We start from the raw sequence: 19651 nt of genomic DNA on the forward strand, positions 1-19651 counted from the left end.
AAAACTTGAGGCGGCGTAACGTAAATGAGATACATTACGCCCGCACATTTTTGCGCCCATCTACGTGAATCTGGGCCATAGTGTGCAAAAAAAACACATATAGCACTTGCCGTCCCATCTATAGTTAATTGCTACTGAAACACAGCAAGCAGACATGCGTTTTTCAAGTGCAAAACCTGCATCAAACTGTGTGGTTAAAAAAAAGCATGCAAAGCTCAAAGTAAAAAAAAAAAAAATTGCATGAGCTACTATGCCACGCTTGCTGCGCATAGGGCAGCCCAATAAAAGGAAGCATGGAAAAAGGAAGCATATACACAATACCTTATGTTGTGTGTCATTGTGTGAATAGGACACAATTTGTTTGCGGTGTTGTTTAGGGCTCGTTTCCTCCAGAACACATGCGGGAAACCTGCGTTCCGTGCTTATTTCCTGCACCACATTAAAAACGCACTGGGTGTGTGATCTGCTGAGGGTGTCAATGTTTGCCGCATTGGATTACGTGGTACCACAGTACCATAAGATCTGGTTGTAGTGCATGTTGGAAAAAGTGTGTACACACTTGTCTTGGTGCGACGCAGTGCAATTTTAGGAAAAAGAAAATATGGACAGCCGCACTCCAAAAAACCTTGATGGTTGTCTTTATTTAAAAAAAAAGGAAAAATGCACCACAAGTCACAGCACACAACACGGGAGTAAAACAGCTGATGCGTTTCACACTTAAATTAGTGCTTAACCCCTTGCCGCCCGCCAATGACAGATTGACGGCGGCAAAGTGGTTGTAGAATCCTGACTGGACGTCATATGACTTCCTCAGGATTCTGAGCTGCTGCGCGCCCCCGGGGGCGCGCATCGCGGCGATCGTTGTTGCAGGGTGTCAGTCTGACACCCCGCAACACCGATCTCGGTAAAGAGTCTCTCACGGAGACTCTTTACCATGTGATCAGCCGTGTCCAACCACGGCTGATCACGATGTAAACAGGAAGAGCCGTTGATGGCTCTTCCTCACTCGCGTCTGACAGACGCGAGTATAGGAGAGCCGATCGGCGGCTCTCCTGACAGGGGGGGTTCGCGCTGATTGTTTATCAGCGCAGCCCCCCCTCGGATCGCCACACTGGACCACCAGGGAAGCCCACCCTGGACCAGGGAAGGGGAAAAAAAAAGGGGAAAAAAAAAAGTCTGAGCAAAAAAAAAAGATGCCAATCAGTGCCCACAAATGGGCACTGATTGGCACACATGGGTAAATCAGTGCCGCCCCACAGTGTCCATCAGTGCCACCCCACAGTGTCCATCAGTGCCACCCCACAGTGTCCATCAGTGCCACCCCACAGTGCCCATCCATGCCCAGTGCCCACCTATCAGTGCCCATCTGTGCCACCCATGAGTGCCCATCTGTGCCACCTATGAGTGCCCATCAGTGCCGCCCATGAGTGCCCATCAGTGCCGCCCATCAGTGCCGCCCACGAGTGCCTATCAGTGCCGCCTATGTGTGCCCATCAGTGCCGCCTTTGTGTGCCCATCAGTGCCGCATACCAGAGCCGCCAATCAGTGCCACCTCATCTGTGCACGTCAGTACTACCTCATCAATGTCCATCAGTGCCATCTCATCGGTGCCCATCAGTGCCGCCATATCAGTGCCCGTAATTGAAAGAGAAAACGTACTTATTTACAAAAAAATTAACAGAAAAAAATAAAAACATCATTTTTTTTCAAAATTTTCTGTCTTTTTTTAGTTGTTGCGCAAAAAAAAAAGAGGTGGTCAAATACCACCAAAAGAAAGCTCTATTTGTGGGGGGAAAAAGGACGCCAATTTTGTTTGGGTACAGTGTAGCATGACCGCGCAATTGTCATTCAAAGTGCGACAGTGCTGAAAGCTGAAAATTGGCTTGGGCGGGAAGATGCGTAAGTGCCCTGTATGGAAGTGGTTAATCATAGCTCCTTCAAATGAGTAGGCTGAAAGTCGCACTGCACTATATTGCACAGGGACACAGACCGCATTGCTCTGCGATTTAGTTATCTATTCTTTTCCTGCCGCTTTATTTTGTTTTTTATCATTTGATGTTTTATTATTTTGTTTTATATCCTATTGATATTTTATAACATTCTTCTTATTGCATTTCTCTGCGCTTCACATGATCCAGCATATTTGTTTTGGTGACGGATACTGAAGATTTGTTGCTGGATAAAGTTTTATGTATTAAATATCTTATAAATTCTGTGAAATGCCATTTATTTCTTTTTTGTAACTGCACTTTGCACTAGGCTTGCACTGGCTGTGTCACCCCTAGAAATACAGAGCTGAGGTTATGTAGTCACATGACTGTCCTACAGGAGGATTAAACCGCTGAACAATCATGGCTGCTACACCTTGGCACTTTCCCACAAGTCTCTATTACTGTAATGGTGAATCTATTATCTTACTAGTATGGAACCCTCAGCTCAGATTTTCTCCCATTCCAGGAATCACTCCACATCCCCCGTTGTGTGGCCCCGATCCCTGTCTGCAGATTTTAAGCCTCTACTTGCCTTTCGCGGCCCTCTAGGAAGAGCTTCTGTCGGCCAAGGGCAATCACCTCGTCTTAGACGTAATAAGATTAGTGAAACAGAGGAGACCATCTGACGCTTCCACCTAAACTGCAAATCCCATTCAAGATCACCCTAATGGGATTCTCTTTACCCAGAGCCACACATCAGCTACGCCAAATACTGACCGCCGGATGAAACTCACACCAATGAATCTGCCAGGGATGGGAGGGGGTGCATAGCTCCCGTATGTCCCTGATTTTGAGGGACTGTCCCTGATTTAGAACAGAGGGCCAGATTCACAAAAGAGATACGACGGCGTATCTCCTGATACGCCGTCGTATCTCTGTGATCCGCCCGTCCTAACTATGCGGCTGATTCATAGAATCAATTCCGCATAGCTAGCCATAAGATCCGACAGGCGTAATTGACTTACACTGTCGGATCTTAAGGATGCAATTCTATGGCCGCTAGGTGGCGAGGCCATTGCGGTCGGCGTAGAATATGCAAATGACTAGTTACGGCGATCCCCGAACGTCCGCGTTACCCGTCGCTCTAACTTTACATTGTTTCCGTCGAGATACGCGTCGTAAAATTAGGGCTGAGCCCTAGGTGTTCTAAGCCATGTTAAGTATGGCCGTCGTTCCCGCGTCGAAATTTAAAACATCACGTCGTTTGCGTAAGTCGTTCGTGAATGTCGCTGGACGCCATTTACATTAACGCCAAAACCAATGATGTCCTTGCGACGTCATTTAGCGCAATGCACGTCGGGTAATTTACCCGACGGAGCATGCGCAGTACGCTCGGCGCGGGAACGCGCCTAATTTAAATGGTGCCCGCCCCATTTGAATTGGGCGGGCTTGCGCCGAGCGCATTTACGTTACACTGCCGCAAGTTTACAGGTAAGTGCTTTGTGAATCAGGCACTTACGCTGCAAACTTGTGGCGGTGTAACGTAAATGGATTACGTTACGCCGCCGCTGCGTAGCGGAAATGTATGTGAATCTAGCCCAAAGTCCCTCATTTCGGTCTGATCTATATCAGTGTTTTTCAACTCCAGTCCTCAAGGTGCCCCAACAGGTCATGTTTTCAGGCTTTCTATTATTTTGCACAGGTGATTTGATCAGTTTCACTGCCTTAGTAATTACCACAGCTGTTTCAACTGAGGGGAAAACCTGAAAACATGACCTGTCGGTGCGCCTTGAGGACTGGAGTTGTATATAAAATGTACTATTTATCTTTAACCACTTCCCGACGGCCGTACGACTTTATACGGCCGCAGGGTGGCTCTTAATCTCTGGGAGGCCGTGTTTTTACGGCCTCCGCTCCTCCTGTTCACTGGGGGGCCGCATCACTGGGATGCCGATGCGCGTGCCTGGCGGCCGCGATGTCCGACAGGCTCCCGCGATCAGCGGTTACAGAGACAAGGACGTGGATCTGTGTGTGTAAACACACAGATCCACGTCCTGTCAGGGAGAGAGGAGACCGATCTGTGTCTCTTGTACACAGGGACACAGATTGGTCACCTCCCCCAGTCAGTCCCCTTCCCCCACAGTTAGTAACACTATATAGGGTACACATTTAACCCCTTCCTCAACCCCTAGTGTTAACCCCTTCAATGCCAGTCACATTTATACAGTAATTAGAGCATATTTATAGCACTGATCGCAGTATAAATGTGAATGGTGCCAAAAATGTGTCAAAAGTGTCCGATGTGTCTGCCATAATGTCGCAGTACCGATAAAAATCGCAGATCGCCGCCATTACTAGTAAAAAAAAAAAAATAATAATAATTCTGTCCCCTATTTTGTAGGCCCTATAACTTTTGCGCAAACCAGTCGCTTATTGCGATTGGCCTAGACTGAGAAAATTTTTTTTTTGTTTTTTAGCTATTTATTACAGCAACAAGTAAAAAATATTTTTTTTTTTTCAAAATTGTCGCTCTATTTTTGTTTATAGCGCAAAAAATAAAAACCGCAGAGGTGATCAAATACCACCAAAAGAAAGCTCTATTTGTGGGAAAAAAGGACATTAATTTTGTTTGGGAGCCACGTCGCACGACCGCGCAATTGTCAGTTAAAGCGACGCAGTGCCGAATCGCAAAAAGTCCTCTGGTCAGGAAGGGGATATATGTGCCCAGTAAGCAAGTGGTTAAAAAAAAGTGTTTCCCAGTGCTAAACCTTTCATCCAAATTTTAAATTGCTGCATTTGTAAATTTCATAAGCCGGTTTAAAGGAATAGTAATGGTAAAAAAAAAATCACTTGTGGATTTACCTAATCTTTTTTTTGTATAATTCTCCTTTAAGGGGGCGTGACAGGGGGGGTGTCTTATGGCTATATACTATTGCTAATAGGTGTCCCTCGTTCCCATCTCATAATGTTGAGATGTGTACTTTTTTAAAATTATTGGATTGTTTTTTAATTGCAACCAGTTTGAAAACTTAAATCTGTCTTTATATAGAGGTGCACCACACCAGCTGAAATCCAAAGTCAGGCTTGCATTTAGCAAGCTTTTTTGTGTAGGCAGAAGGGAAAGATGTTTAGTAGGGATAACAGAAAGAAAAGAGTTGAGGGTGGGTGTCATTAGTGTGGTAAAATGGTTAGAAGCCCATAGAGCACCTGGTCCTGTTCGCTCTCCCTTAGCTCTGCTTTCTTTCTTTCCTCTCTGTTCCTCCCAATTACATTATTATTATTATTATTATTATTATTATTATTATTATACAGGATTTATATAGCGCCAACAGTTTGCGCAGTGCTTTACAATTACATCATACTAGATGAGTAGAACCTTTTTTTTTTTTTTTTTGTATAAATTCTTTATTTTCTGCAGCAATAACAAAATACATAAATACATTGGCACTTCCACTTTGCAATTACAACTATTATTTTCTTCAACATTACCAGTTACTACCCCATATTCACACAGTTGTATTAACTTACCAAACCTACACTAGTCATTTACTCATGTTTCATCATAGATCTGATACAACTGTGGTATTTCTTACTCTTAAAGCGGAGTTCCAACCACAATTAGCATTTTTTAAATGTATGTCCTTTCATCCTGCGTTTTTATAATATAAATCTGGTCACTTACTATTTTACAATCCGCCGCCGATCTGCATAGATATTCAAAAAATATAGTTTATAAAACTATATCTACACCGTTGTCATTTTGCTTGTGGGCATTGTGAAGCCTACAGGCACTTAGGGCCAGATCCACAAAGAACCGCCGTAACGTAAAAATTCCCATTTAAGTTACACTGCCGTAAAATTTCTACCTAAGTGCCCGATCCACAAAGCACTTACCTAGAAATTTCCGGCTGTGTAACTTAAATCCGTCCGGCGCAAGGCGTTCCTATTTTCATGGGGCGAGTCCCATTTAAATTAGGCGCGCTCCCGCGCCGGACGTACTGCGCATGCTCCCGACGTCATTTTCCCGACGTGCATAGCGCGGTTTTACGTTACGCCGAGTTTTGTGAATCGCGCCGGGTAAAAAAAGTTGCATCGGGAAAAAAAAAAGATACGGCGGGAAAAAATTAATAAAAAATAAATGAATAACAGCATCGCGGGATAGAAGGGTCTAGTTTTACAAGGTGTAAACAGTTTAGGCCTTGTAAAGCAGCCCTAATTTTACGATTGCAAACTAAAACTTACGGAGAAAAAACGAAGCTGAAAAGCTTCGTGGATCTCCGTAAGTGCTAATTTGCATACCCGACGCGGCATTTCGACACGAAATGCCCCCAGCGGCGGATGCGGTACTGCATCCTAAGATCCGGCAGTGTAAGTCCCTTACACATGTCGGATCTTCTGCCTATCTATTGGAAAACTGATTCTGTGGATCAGTTCCAAAGATAGAAACAGGAATACGACGGCGTATCAGTAGATACGCCGTCGTATCCCTTTTGTGGATCTGGCCCTTACTTCTTGGAAGTCTTGGATGAGGAGTGATAATTGGACAGCGCACTGCATCCTGGGAAATTATGACACACATTTCCCAGGAGCATTAGAGGGAGATGATGTCAGAATCCTAGGTGGTTTCAAAGGCAGATTTCGTGGGACCGCATAGCAACAGGCATTTCCAGATGAGTAAAAAAAAAAAAAAATCTTTTTTTTTTTCTTTTTTAGTCGTAAGCTACAGTTTAAAGCAAAATAGTTTTTTTGATGGAACCTCCACTTTTGTAATTGCATTTTCCTTCACCAGGGATAGCCCTGGTAGTAGAACCTTTTTTTGACCACTCATGGTCTTCCACTTGCCAGCACGCATGACCTTGCCATGTGTGCCATTTCTTGCTTCATTGCCAATGTTTTGATGTTTGCTCTCCTGACTTGTGAGTGAGCCGGCGGTATTATATACGCTACAGTCGTGGTATTGCATTAGCCTATTGAATACTTCCCATGGGATCGTTGTCTTGGTGTTTTTTGTCAGCCGTCCATACGTTGAATTTTCTATTGTCAATATACTAAGCTGCATATCCCTATTGTATATGTTTTTCTATGACTCTTTTATACTAATAAAGGAATTACAAAAAAAGAAGCCCATAGAGCAGGCAGAAATTGGAGCCGTGGTATGCATAGCTACCAACTACTGTATCCTTGATTTAGAGGGACTGTCCTTGATTTGGAACAAAGTCCCTCTGTCTTTCTTTCCTTCTCATTTGTCCCACATTTTGGTCTGATTTGTATAGCTATATATAAAATGCACTACTTATCTTTCAAAAAGTGTTTTACAGTGGTTAAAGGGGTTGTAAAGGAAAAACATTTTTTTTCATAATAAACATCCTTTACCTGCAGACATTCCTCTTTTCACTTCCTCATTGTTCGTTTTTGCTCAGAAGTTGCTCTATTTCTTCTCTGTTCTGTTCACTTCCTGCTTGTCTGATTTTACTGACCACCGTGAAGGGAGGCTTTACTGCGGTGGTCAGTAACATGCTCACCCCCTCCTGGGAACTACATCTGTGCGGCAGGACGCTCTCTACGTGTTAGACCTCGTACACACAGGCGGACAATCCGATGAAAACGGTCCGCCGGACCGTTTTCATCGGACATGTCCGCTGCCAGATTTTGGTCTGATGGTTGTACACACCATCAGACCAAATTCCGCGCGGACAGTGAACGCTGTGACGATGACGCGCCGACGTGCGCGACCCTGGAAGGTCAATGCTTCCACGCATATGTCGAATCACTTCGACGCATGCGAGGGCTTTCGGCCGAGCGGACATGTACGGTAGGTCTGTACAGACGACCGAACATGTCCGACGGACAGGCTTCCAGCGGACATGTTTCTTAGCATGCTAAGAAACATTTGTCTGCTGGAAACCTGTCCGATCCGCCGGAAAATTGTCCGGTCGGCCGTACACACGACCGAACATGTCCGATGAAACTGGTCCGCGGACCAGTTTCAGCGGACATGTTCGGTCGTGTGTACGAGGCCTTAGAGACTTCAAGGAGGTGTGAATTACTGGGCGTGCCGCAATTCATACTGGGAAATGTAGTTCTTACATGAACGAGCGCCGCAAACCAGGAAGTGAATGAGAGAACAGAAACTAGAATGCCGGCGGTGATATAGATGAAGGAATTTAAAGCGGAGGTTCACCCTTGGAGAGCACTTTTTAGCCTTAGATGGATGCTCGTTTGGTCTAGGGGAATCGGCTATTTGTTGTAAAATATGAGCTGTACTTACCCGTTTACGAGATGCATCCTCTCCGTCGCTTCCGGGTATGGGCTGCGGGAATGGGCGTTCCTTCTTGATTGACAGTTTTCCGAGAAGCTTCCGACGGTCGCATCCATCGCGTCACGATTTTCCGAAAGAAGCCGAACGTCGGTGCGCAGGCGCAGTAAAGAGCCGCACCGACGTTCGGCTTCTTTCGGCTACGAGTGACGCGATGGATGCGACCGTCGGAAGCCTCTCGGAAGCCTGTCAATCAAGAAGGAACGCCCGCTCCCGAAGACCCATACCCGGAAGCGACGGAAGAAGATGCATCTCGAAAACTGTAAGTACAGCTCATATTTTAAAACAACTAGCCGATTCCCCTAGACCAAACGAGCAGGAATCTAAGGGGAATTTTTTTTTTTTTTTTAATAAATGGGTGAACTCCCGCTTTAATAGGTATTTACTCGTTTTTTAACATAATCATTACACTATTCTGTCTGTCTACCTTGCAGACATAAATTTTAGGCAATTTTTTTTTTTCCTTTAGTGACCCTTTAACCTTTCATCCAATTTCTAAATTGCTGCATTTGTAAATACCAGAAGCCAATATAAAGGAATAGTAGTGGTAAAAAAAGCACCAATATTTTTTTTTTAAAGGGGGCGTGGCAGGGGTGTTCATACTTCTTCTAATAGGTGTCACTCATTCTCATCTCAGAAAGTTGGGAGGTATGGGTATGTAGAATTGCAGTCTGTGAAAATTCATGTCACTCTCCTTGTCACAAAGGTATCACTAACTAATATGATGCCTATGGGGGCAGACACAAAAGTTCCATTTTGTTCTGGATTTAGATTTGAGATACATACAGAAAAGCAGCACTGGTTCCATGGCTCTGGGAAAGAAGGCAGAGCAGCCATGATGGTTCAGTAGTGCAGGACGGTCATGTGACTGTAAAGCACCAGTCCCATGTCTCCGATATTGAGGCACTGTAGGAAAGTAGAGCCAACAGCCATGATGGTACAACAGCATTATGCTCACCCAGGGTCATCATGGTTGTGACTGTTAGGCCTGGTTCCTACCTGTTTGCATTTATGTGCATTTTGCAGCGCATAAAAATACATGCGTCATGAAAATACATTGGGCCAGATTCACGTACAATTGCGCCGGGGAAACTTAAGCCATTTAAGTTACACCGCCGTAAGTTTTCAGGTTTAGTGCTCGATCCACAAAGCACTTACCTGGAAACTTGCGGCGGTGTATCGTAAATGCGTCCGGCGCAAGGCGGGCCAAATAGAATGGGGCGAGTACCATTTAAATTAGGCGCGCTCCCGCGCCGGACGTACTGTGCATGCTCCCGTCGCAAATTTGCCAACGTGCTTTGCGCGAAATTACCACGCGCCGACGTTTTGTGAATAGCGACGTGAAAAAAGATTTACGCCGGGAAAAATAAAATGTAAAAAAAAAATTCAAAAGCGACGCGGGTAAGACAGGCATACTTTAACATGTGGAGTACTTTTACACCATGTTAAAGGTGCCCTATCTTTGACGACGACGTAACAACGGGAAAAATCTTCGGGAATCGCCGTAACTCCTAATTTGCATACCCGACGCTGGTTTACGATGCGAACTCCTCCCAGCGGCGGCCGCGGTACTGCATCCTAAGATCCGACAGTGTAAGTCCATTACACCTGTCGGATCTTCTGCCTATCTATGTGTAACTGATTCTATGAATCAGTCGCATAGTTAGAAACAGAGATACGACGGCGTATCAGGAGATACGCCGTCGTATCTCTTTTGTGAATCTGGCCCATTATTTCCAATTAGGCTGTTCATATCTGCCTGCTGCTTGTATAAAAAATGAGGCATGGCCAATATTATATGCATTTACCTGCATTTATGCACATGAAAAAACGTGTGTAAAACGTTGTAAAATGCATGTAAAATTAACTAAAAACGCACATAAAATACAAGGAAAAATGTGTGGCGAGAAAGATGAGAATCCAGCCTATATGCTGCACTGTCAAAAAGTTTACCAAGATCACCATGCACGTGTTCCTGACAGTTTATAGGCTGCTTTTGCACTAATTAGCACACCATCTCAGTTTCTACTTCTACAAATTCTGATAAAAGACTGCTGGCCATCTACTATTGGAGGAAACAAAAACTGGACAGGTGATGTGTGACAGCAGAGACAACAAGCCAGAATACTATCATTGGACATCCATGATCTGACATAATTGTCATTATTAACTAAGTGTGGCACCAGTCCTTATTGGGAATCCATGATCTGTTTGACATTATTGCGTTGTACCAGTCCTTATTGGGCATCCATGATCTGTCTGACATAATTGTGTGGCACCATTCCTTATTGGGCATCCATGATCTGACATAATTGTCATTATTAACTAAGTGTGGCACTAGTCCTTATTGGGCATCCATGATCTGTTTGACATTATTGCGTGGTACCATTCCTTATTGGGCACCCATGATCTGTCTGACATAATTGCGTGGCACCATTGCTTTTGGGCATCCATGATACTTCTGACATAATTGCGTGGTAGGTACCATTCCTTATTGGGCATCCATGATCTGTCTGACATAATTGTGTGGTACCATTCCTTATTGGGCATACATGATCTGACATAATTGTCATTATTAACTAAGTGTGGCACTAGTCCTTATTGGGCATCCATGATCTGTTTGACATTATTGCGTGGTACCATTCCTTATTGGGCACCCATGATCTGTCTGACATAATTACTTGGCACCTTTCCTTATTGGGCATCCATGATCTGTCTGACATAATTGCGTGGCACCATTCCTTATTGGGCATCCATGATCTGTCTGACATAATTGTGTGGCACCATTCCTTATTGGGCATCCATGATCTGTCTGACATAATTGTGTGGCACCATTCCTTATTGGGCATACATGATCTGACATAATTGTCACTATTAACTAAGTGTGGCACTAGTCCTTATTGGGCATCCATGATCTGTTTGACATTATTACGTGGTACCATTCCTTATTGGGCACCCATGATCTGTCTGACATAATTGCGTGGCACCATTCCTTATTGGGCATCCATGATCTGTCTGACATAATTGCGTGGCACCATTCCTTATTGGGCATCCATGATCTGTATGACATAATTGACATAATTGTCATATTAACTAAGTGTGACATCATTCCTTATTGGGCACCCATGATCTGTCTGACATAATTGCGTGGCACCATTGCTTTTGGGCATCCATGATACTTCTGACATAATTGCGTGGTAGGTACCATTCCTTATTGGGCATCCATGATCTGTCTGACATAATTGTGTGGTACCATTCCTTATTGGGCATACATGATCTGACATAATTGTCATTATTAACTAAGTGTGGCACTAGTCCTTATTGGGCATCCATGATCTGTTTGACATTATTGCGTGGTACCATTCCTTATTGGGCACCCATGATCTGTCTGACATAATTACTTGGCACCTTTCCTTATTGGGCATCCATGATCTGTCTGACATAATTGCGTGGCACCATTCCTTATTGGGCATCCATGATCTGTCTGACATAATTGTGTGGCACCATTCCTTATTGGGCATCCATGATCTGTCTGACATAATTGTGTGGCACCATTCCTTATTGGGCATACATGATCTGACATAATTGTCACTATTAACTAAGTGTGGCACTAGTCCTTATTGGGCATCCATGATCTGTTTGACATTATTACGTGGTACCATTCCTTATTGGGCACCCATGATCTGTCTGACATAATTGCGTGGCACCATTCCTTATTGGGCATCCATGATCTGTCTGACATAATTGCGTGGCACCATTCCTTATTGGGCATCCATGATCTGTATGACATAATTGACATAATTGTCATATTAACTAAGTGTGACATCATTCCTTATTGGGCATCCACGATCTGTCTGACATAATTGTCATTATTAACTGTGTGGCATAGTTCATTGGGCATCCATGAACTGTCTGACATAATTGCGTGGCACCATTCCTTATTGGCCATCCATGATCTTTCTGACATAATTGTCATTATTAACTAAGTGTGGCATCATTCCTTATTGGGCATCCATGATCTGTATGACATAATTGTCATATTAACTAAGTGTGGCATCATTCCTTATTGGGTATCCATGACCTGTCTGACATCATTTTCATTATTAACTGTGTGGCATATGTCCTATTCTTTATTGGGCATTCATGATCTGACTGACATAATTATGTGGCACCACTCCTTATTGGGCATCCATGATATGTCTGACATAATTGTTGTTACTATCACTGAAAACCCTTCTACACACTTTTTACATAAGATCTACACAGCAGTCGGGGCCATGTTGTTCTCAGCAAGAGAAAAGCAAATTCCATCTCTTTTTATCCACATACAACTACTGTAGTTTTTGTCATTAACATGCCTGCAGTTGTATAAATGGCCACAGGGGGTGCCCTCATGTGACTATTCCCATGTATTTCTGGACATTGAGTTGGCTGTTGGATACAATGTAGCATGAGTCTATCTCTGACTTCCATCCTCCAGCACTAACTGGCAGTGGCTTTGGAGGGACTGCAGATGTTATCAGAGGCGCAAGACAGACTCTCCATTGTGCTCGCCCTTGTCCTTTATTGTGACGGCAGCATACAACGCACAACAACAAACAAAAAGATCTCTGTCTCCTTCTTTTGTGACTAATCAAACTCAACCTTCTGGCCGTGTCATGGTGATTGCAGCGGACAATCCCAGACAAAAACATACAAATTGAGTTTATGTTTAATAGGTCAGAGCTTCTTCAGTTACAAAACCAACCATTTTCTTTTGTTGAGTGTTACACCTTTTTTCAATAAAGAGCCATCCTTGAGCTCCAGTCCAGTGACTTTGCCTAGGCTGAGATGATATTATCAGTCTGCTGCAGACAGGAGGAAGCATTTCCTCAGTCTCCTGAGACAGAAAAAAAAGTCAAAAGGTATCCTCTGCGTAATCCACTCTAAGTGCTAAACTACCAGTGATAATATAAAATATAATAATATAATATAATAATAACTCTCCAACTCCACACCAACCTCCAGGACTAGTCCACTCAAAAAAGAAAGGCTTGGATAGTGTAATACCATAAAAACACTATAAACTTTATTAAAAGCAAAAGAATATATCACACTCACAAGTATAGTGCACTCAGAAAGTAATGCACCACCTTAAAAAAACGTTTTGAAGATATCGGTGCTGTGTCCCCTTAAGGCTGGGTAAACACTTATGCGAATTGGATGTGGGTTTTCACCGCATCCAATTCACATGACAGGAGACTGTGACCGGCTCTCAATGGAGCCAGTTCACACATCTCCGGGGCGACCGCGGAGCGCACTGCAGAAGGGTCCTGGGCGTCTTTGGCTCTGTTTCAGGTCCAAATTCAGGCAAAAATTCAGACCTAATTTGGACCTGAAACAGTGAACGGGGACACACCAGAACCCATGCTGCGAGCTGTGCCGCACATAGTGTGAACCCAGCCTTAGGCTCAGACTCCCAGCTTTCATAAACCAGCATGGATTCAGCCTCACTTTCTGGTGGTCACGCAGACGTAACTTGTAGTTTGTCTGCAGTCTCTGTCTATCTCGTCTGGTATGTTTTGCAGTCTCTAACCATCTCCTGTAGAAGAGCAGAAGAGAGATGTTGTGTCCGTGGCCTCTATATGTCAGTCATTATGGTGAATGACAGCCCAGCTTATGTAGAATGGAAGAAAAAGAAGTTGCTGGGGCCTCAGGGGAAGTACACATTTTATCCTGGATCAGACATGCCCAGCTAAAGCATTCTAAGGAGTTGTGATGGCCACTGACCACACTGGTTCAATTTTATTATAAATTCTTCTACATGCCTATGACACATAGGGGGTCTAAAAAAAGGAAAACGAATGCAGTCACCACATTTAAATCGGAAATAAACCCTCCTATTCTTTACAGCCAAGGAATCTGCCATCTTGGGGCCAGATTCACGTACACTAGCGGCGGCGTAACGTATCCCGTTTACGTTACACCGCCGCAAGTTTTCAGCGCAAGTGCCTGATTCACAAAGCACTTACCTGTAAACGTCCGTCGCAAGCCCGCCCAAATCAAATGGGGCGTGTACCATTTAAATTAGGCGCGCTCCCGCGCCGGACGTACTGCGCATGCTCCGTTAGGAAATTCCCGCCCTGCTTTGCGCGAAGTGACGTCATTTTTTTGAACGGCGACGTGCGGAACGTACTTTCGTATTCCCGGACGTCTTACGCAAAAAAATATATATTTAAATTCGAAGCGGGAACGACGGCCATACTTTAACATGGCTCGTGTAAAGTTAAGGCATGTAAAACGAGGCTTAACTTTGCAAAGGGAAAAAATTACTAGCGACGACGTAACGAACGTGAAAACCGTTGTGGATCGCCATAAATGCTCATTAGCATACCCGACGCAGGGAAACGGCGCAAACTCCACCCATCGGCGGCCGAAGTATTGCAGCCTAAAATCCGAAGGCGTACAAAGCCGTAAGCCTGTCGGATCTTAGCCAAAAGCCGTCGTATCTTGTTTGTGAATCACAAATAACGATACGACCCGGCAAATTTGAAAATACGCCGGAGTATCAGTAGATACTCCGGCGTATCTCATCTGAGAATCTGGCACTTGGTCTTTGAACTGCAGCTGCTATTGTGCTGTACATGTCATCAGTTATGACACCAGCTATTTGATGGCTTGATAATTTGGTTAAAGTGGCTGTAAAAACTTCCATATACCCAGTGAAGTGACTATCCTCAGGTGATACAGAGAAAGGAAACAAATCCTCCTACATAAGTTCTACCTGTTTATCTGTAGTCCCAGCAAATGGGTTTCTGCGGATAGATCCTATGGTGTGTACACGCCAGCGGATCTGTTTCCGCGGAGAAATCTCCTCTGGGATGGATTCCAGCAGATCGGATATTTGTTGTGCTGCACAACATATCCATCTGCTGGAATCCATTCCAACGGATGGATCCGCTCGTCTGTACAGACTTACCGGATCCATTCGTCCAAAGGGATTCCCCGCACGCGTCGTAATGATTTGACGCATGCGTGGAATTCCTTATATGACAGCGTCGCGCCCGTCGCCGCGTCATAATCGCGGCGACGGCGCGACACGTCATCGGCAGAGGATTTCCGCGCGGATTTCAATGCGATGGTGTGTACACTCCATCCCATCGAAATCAGTGGAAATCTTTGAGAGGATTTATCCGTGGAAACGGTCCGCTGGACCGTATCTGCGGATAAATCCTCTCGTGTGTATGGGGCCGTAGTGTTTCTGCAGTCTCTGTCCATCTTTTCTAGTATTTTTGCAGTCTCTGACCATCTCCTGTAGTATGTTTGCAGTCTTTGGCCATCTTCTGTAGTATGTTTTCAGTCTCTGACCATCTCCAGTGGTATTTCTTCAGTCTCTGACCATCTTCTGTAGTATGTCTGCAGTCTCTGACCATCTCCTGTAGTATGTCTGCAGTCTCTGACCATCTCCTGTAGTATGTTTTCAGTCTCTGACCATCTCCTGTTGTATGTCTGCAGTCTCTGACCATCTTCTGTAGTATGTCTGCAGTCTCTGACCATCTCCTGTAGTATGTTTTCAGTCTCTGACCATCTCCTGTTGTATGTCTGCAGTCTCTGACCATCTTCTGTTGTATGCCTACAGTCTCTGACCATCTCCTGTTGTATGCCTGCAGTCTCTGACCATCTCCTGTAGTATGTTTTTAGTCTCTGACCATCTCCTGTAGTTTGCAGTCTCTGACCATCTCCTGTAGTATGTTTGCAGTCTCTGGCCATCTTCTGTAGTATGTTTTCAGTCTCTAACCATCTCCTGTAGTATGTCTTCAGTCTCTAACCATCTCCTGTAGTATGTCTGCAGTCTCTGACCATCTCCTGTAGTATGTCTGCAGTCTCTGACCATCTTCTGTAGTATGTTTTCAGTCTCTGACCATCTCCTGTAGTATGTCTGCAGTCTTTGCCCATCTCCTGTAGTATGTCTGCAGTCTCTGACCATCTCCTGTAGTATGTTTGCAGTCTCTGGCCATCTTCTGTAGTATGTTTTCAGTCTCTGACCATCTCCTGTAGTATTTCTTCAGTCTCTGACCATCTCCTGTAGTATTTCTTCAGTCTCTGACCATCTCCTGTAGTATGTCTGTAGTCTCTGGCCATCTCCTGTAGTATGTTTTCAGTCTCTGGCCATCTTCTGTAGTATGTTTTCAGTCTCTGACCATATCATGTGGTATGTCTTCAGTCTCTCTGACTATCTTCTGTTGTATGTCTGCAGTCTCTGACCATCTCCTGTAGTATGTTTTCAGTCTCTGACCATCTCCTGTAGTATGTTTTTGGTCTCTGACCATCTCCTGTTGTATGTCTGCAGTCTCTGACCATCTTCTGATGTATGCCTACAGTCTCTGACCATCTCCTGTTGTATGCCTGCAGTCTCTGACCATCTCCTGTAGTATGTTTTTAGTCTCTGACCATCTCCTGTAGTTTGCCGTCTCTGATAATCTCCTGGAGTATGTTTGCAGTCTTTGGCCATCTCCTGTAGTATGTTTTCAGTCTCTGGCCATATTCTGTAGTATGTTTTCAGTCTCTGACCATCTCCTGTAGTATTTCTTCAGTCTCTGACCATCTCCTGTAGTATGTCTGCAGTCTCTGACCATCTCCTGTAGTATGTCTGTAGTCTCTGACCATCTCCTGTAGTATGTTTTCAGTCTCTGACCATCTTCTGTAGTATGTTTCCAGTCTCTGACCATATCCTGTGGTATGTCTTCAGTTTCTGACTATCTTCTGTAGTATGTCTGCAGTCTCTGACCATCTCCTGTAGTATGTTTTCAGTCTCTGACCATCTCCTGTAGTATGTTTTCGGTCTCTGACCATCTCCTGCTTTATGTCTACAGTCTCTGACCATCTCCTGTTGTATGCCTGCAGTCTCTGACCATCTCCTGTAGTATGTTTTTAGTCTCTGACCATCTCCTGTAGTTTTCAGTCTCTGACCATCTCCTGTAGTATTTTTGCAGTCTCTGGCCATCTCCTATAGTATGTTTGCAGTCTCTGGCCGTCTTCTGTAGTATGTTTTCAGTCTCTGACCATCTCCTGTAGTATGTGTTCAGTCTCTGACCATCTCCTGTAGTATGTGTTCAGTCTCTGACCATCTTCTGTAGTATGTTTTCAGTCTCTGACCATCTCCTGTTGTATGTCTGCAGTCTCTGACCATCTTCTGTTGTATGCCTGCAGTCTCTGACCATCTCCTGTAGTATGTTTGCAGTCTCTGGCCATCTTCTGTAGTATGTTTTTAGTCTCTGACCATCTCCTGTAGTTTGCAGTCTCTGACCATCTCCTGTAGTATGTTTGCACTCTCTGGCCATCTTCTGTAGTATGTCTGCAGTCTCTGACCATCTCCTGTAGTATGTCTGCAGTCTCTGATCATCTCCTGTAGTATGTTTTCAGTCTCAAGCCATCTTCTGTAGTATGTTTTCAGTCTCTGACCATCTCCTGTAGTATGTTTTTAGTCTCTGACCATCTCCTGTAGTATGTTTTTAGTCTCTGACCATCTCCTGTAGTATGTTTGCAGTCTCTGACCATCTCCTCTAGTATGTCTTCAGTCTCTGACCATCTCCTGTAGTATGTCTGCAGTCTCTGACCATCTCCTGTAGTATGTTTGCAGTCTCTGGCCATCTTCTGTAGTATGTATGCAGTCTCTGACCATCTCCTGTAGTATGTTTTCATTTTCTGACCATCTCCTATAGTATGTTTTCAGTGTCTGACCATCTCCTTTTGTAAGTCTGCAGTCTCTGGCCATCTTCTGATGTATGCCTACGGTCTTTGACCATCTCCTGTTGTATGACTGCAGTCTCTGACCATCTCCTGTAGTATGTTTTTAGTTTCTGACCATCTCCTGTAGTTTGCAGTCTCTGACCATCTCCTGTCGTATGTTTGCAGTCTCTGACCATCTCCTGTCGTATGTTTGCAGTCTCTGGCCATCTCCTGTAGTATGTTTGCAGTCTCTGGCCATCTTCTGTAGTATGTTTTCAGTCTCTGACCATCTTCTGTAGTTTGCAGTCTCTGACCATTAATTGTAGTATGTCTGCAGTCTCTGACCATCTCCTGTAGTTTGTCTGCAGTCTCTGATCATCTCTTCAATTATGCCTGCAGTCTCTGACCATTAATTGTAGTATGTCTGCAGTCTCTGACCATCTCCTGTATTTTTTCTGCAGTCTCTCATCATCTCTTCAATTATGTCTGCAGTGTCTGAATGAATGGCACCGCAAACGCTACACATGTTTTTGCATGTTTTGTAAATGCACACAAAAGCACATGTTAATTAAATGCTTGGGTTTGAATGCAGCCTGAGACGAAGAAGCAGCACAAGGGGCCAATGAATTTATTGTCTAACAAAAAGTATGCTAACAGAAGGAGAGAGCATAGTGGCAGGCGACAAGGAGAATTAGCTCATTGAAAATCCAGGCTCAGGGGAAGTGGGTTGAATAATGCTGGCAATCAGACTGGGGGCATCTAGTGGCAGAAATAGTGCAATGCAGGAAATCTCTGAATTGAAGATGAATATTGCTACAAAAGCATTTTTTTTTTTTTTTTTATCTTGTAATTTTTGCCTGGAGTTCGGCTGTAATCTAAAAGTAAAGCCAAAAGTATTTTTTGTTTTGGATGCAGTAAGAAATGGTTGGGGCCCCTGTCAGTTTTTTAAAAAAAAAATCTCTGCCCAATCGTGGAGATTTCCCTTCATTTTCTGTCCCAGAGACACAACAAGAAAACATCTCTTCAAAGCCACATCAGTTGTCACCAAAACACATTGGAAACTTTGGATTTCCCATCACTTTTGCAGTGACAATGGTCACCAGGGCAAACAAAGAACGTGACGCTCCTCAGCGGCGGCATAGACAGCCATGAAAACACGACAGGGGTTCTTATCCTTCCCACACTTCACCCAGGACTGAATAAAATGAAAGGTTTCGGCTATGCATTCACTTTAATAGCTTCTTATTACGTCTTACCTCTGAGATGTCGCATTGCCTTCCGTCTGCAAAAGCCACCCACTCATCTGTCGCCACTTTCTGCTGGCTGTCAAGTGCAAACACGGCGCAAATTCATGTTTTGTCTGCCATGTACACAGGATAATCCTCCAGGGACCCCCTTTCCCTGAATCAGAGTCGCATCCGCTCCCCTCTCCTCCCCTTCATCTTCTGTCTGTGGTCCTGCGTGATCATCTCGCAGCTCGTCATGGTTACCACGGTGATGGAGATGGAGCCTGCGGCGCCCTTCCCTTCTGCTGCACCCCCCGGGACACCTAATCTTCCTACGGAAGAAAATATGAGGGCAGGGAGAATCTTCAATCACTTCCACAATGGTTACATAATCACAGACTGTACATTCATACAAAACACGTTTTATCATTTAGTTCAAAAACGCAAAAGTACATTTTCAAGAGAATCAT

General features: G+C 44.3%; 1 protein-coding gene across 1 annotated transcript in view; it reads right to left on the bottom strand.

Moving 5' to 3' along the window:
- Window positions 1-19376, bottom strand: part of MICAL3 (microtubule associated monooxygenase, calponin and LIM domain containing 3) — a 235800-nt gene extending 216424 nt beyond the window's left edge. The window contains exon 1 of the mRNA XM_040345339.1: window positions 19212-19376. The gene's annotated coding sequence lies outside the window, so the exon portion shown is untranslated. The remainder of the gene's footprint in view (window positions 1-19211) is intronic.
- Between the last annotated feature and the right edge of the window lie 275 nt (window positions 19377-19651).

The sequence above is a fragment of the Rana temporaria genome, chromosome 3 (genome assembly GCF_905171775.1).
Source record: "Rana temporaria chromosome 3, aRanTem1.1, whole genome shotgun sequence".
NCBI classification, from domain to species: domain Eukaryota; kingdom Metazoa; phylum Chordata; class Amphibia; order Anura; family Ranidae; genus Rana; species Rana temporaria.